The sequence below is a fragment of the Nannospalax galili genome, unplaced genomic scaffold, assembly GCF_000622305.1.
Source record: "Nannospalax galili isolate Female #2095 unplaced genomic scaffold, S.galili_v1.0 scaffold433, whole genome shotgun sequence".
Lineage (NCBI taxonomy): Eukaryota > Metazoa > Chordata > Mammalia > Rodentia > Spalacidae > Nannospalax > Nannospalax galili.
In genome coordinates, this window is record NW_008338715.1 from 7954701 (window position 1) to 7957225 (window position 2525).

A 2525-nucleotide genomic window follows, 5' to 3' on the forward strand; every position below is an offset into this window, starting at 1 on the left:
TTTATATACAAATTTGAAAAGAAAATCCTTTGTATGACAAAACATAAACAAGCAAAGTAAAGAGCTAAATGAAAAACTGAAAATATATCAATTTTCATTACTAATACACAGAGTGCTTTGAAAAACAGATACTGGCAGAGTGTTAGAAATAGTTCAAAAAATTAAATGATTTTTTAAACTGAATTTTATGGTATTTAGATTCCCTCTATTCTTATTTCCCATTTTGCCCCCCACCCAATTTAATCTCTCTCTCCATATATGTATATACATATATGATATATATATATATATATATATGAATTACAGTCCATAGAGTCTTATTTGTGTCCCCAAATTTCCTTCAGTGTGGATGCCTGGTTAAATTACCAAGAGTCCCATGCTTGAAAGAAACTATCTGTACCTCCTGGCAGCCACCTATAGGCACAATTTCCTTATGTGGGGTTGGAATGTCTTACTCACTTTCCCATGTCTGTGCTAGGATTTTTTCTGGTTTGAGCTTGCATGGCTCTTTTACATGCAGTCACCATGACTGTGAGCTCCTATGAGTAACTGACCGGCACTCTAGAAACCTCTTTTTCTTTGTGGTTATCCATCTCTTCTGGCTCTTACAGTCTTTCTGCCCCTCTTCTTCAATGAACCCCGAGCTTTGGGAGGCAGAAGTTTGATAGAGGTGTCCTATTCAGGGATGAGCTCTCTGTAGCCTCTTGTTCTCTGCATGTTGACCACTTGTGAGTTTCTGTGTTAATCCCCATCTATTGCATAAGGAATCTTCCCTACTGAGATTTGAGAGATGCATTAATAAATAGGCATAACAATAAGTCAGAGTCATTTTAATACAATAACTATTTAGCAGAAAACTAGTACTTTGTTCTCCCTTATATCCTGTGACATGTTTAGACTAAGGATCCTAAGCCTGATATCAAGTTCAGATATGGTCTCTATCCTAGGAAGCAGATCTTAAATCCAACTAAAGAGCAGTTGATAACTCTCATAATGTTTGTGTCACTATTGCACTGGTGGGCATACCTTGCCAGGCCAGTTGCATTGCAGTTCATAGGCTTTGCTTCTAATAGAAGAATGAAAAAATTGAACTATAGTAAAATACTCATTTGCCTCATAAAATTAGAAAAATCTAAAACTTTCATAGAATGTTATTTTGATGAAGCTGTTTTTAAAAAACACTATCAAATATAGCTGCCTTGACAATATCCAGCAAGATGAATAAGTGCATTTCCACTTCTAAAGATATTGCCATAACAGGGACTGGAGAGATGTCTCAGTGGTTAAGAGCACTGGCTGTTCTTGCAGAAAACCAGGTAAGAATCCTAGCACCCAAATGGCACTTAACAACCATCTGTAACTCCAGTTCTAGGGGTCCTGATGCCCTCTTCTGTCCTACACATACACTGCACAGCTCAGGTGCACTTCCACACAAACAAGCAAACCACCCATACACATAAAATAAAAATAAATAAATAAGCCTGGCATGGTGGCACATGCCTTTAATCCCGGCACTTGGGAGGCAGAGGCAGGTGGATCTCAATGAATTCAAGGCCAGCCTGGTCTATGTAGTGAGTTCCAGGAGAGCTAGGGCTACAGGGAGACGCTATCTCAAAAAGACCATAATAAAGAAAGAAAGAAAGAAAGAAAGAAAGAAAGAAAGAAAGAAAGAAAGAAAGAAAGAAAGAAAGAAAAACAATTTTAATAGGTGAGAGCTCTCACAAATAAGTTTTCCTTAGAGCTCCATACACAGTGGCATGCAGCATCCATATATGTTCACCAATAAATAAAATGTGTATATGGTGAAAATAAGAGGGCTAATAATGCCTCTTAAGGATTATTTTTGTTATTTCCTGGGATTGGTTGCATTCAAGGAGTGGAATTGTTACACTTGATGTATTGGAATAGATGCTGACTGTACCAAATGGTAGCAGTGGGCAGGGAAAAGAATTGTGCAGAGAGGAGGGTTCTGTGCTTGCTGGTTGGTTCAGGTTGCCTAGCCATTGTTTCTGATGTAGATTTCAGTTAATACTCCTGGGTATTAAAGAATAAGTCTTAATGTGTTAGAAGTAATACAATCCCTATAAATACCTTTAGTGTTAGCCGCTGGGAGGCAGAGGCAGGGATATCTCTATGAGATAACGAGTTCCAGGACAGCTGGGGCTACAAGGAGACCCTGTCTCAAAAAGACCAAAAAAAAAAAAAAAAAACAAAAAACCTTCAGTGTTTAGGAAGACCTGTCTTCTGGGAATGACCTTTGGTCATCATCTAGAGTCATCCTGAACTGAAGACACGAGTTGTACAGAAGAGGATGGAAGGGGAAGGGCTTTTTTTTTTCTACTATCTCCACATCTAAAGTTTTCAATTATAACCAGGGGTCTATATGTACAGTTTTTGGTAAAGTACTTGTGTTTATCATGCACAAAGTTTGTCCCGTAACATTCTAAGCTTTATAAATGATCTAAAATGAATGTATGGTAAAATGTAGAGCCAGTGAATTAGCCAACTTGTGACTACGTTAGCAT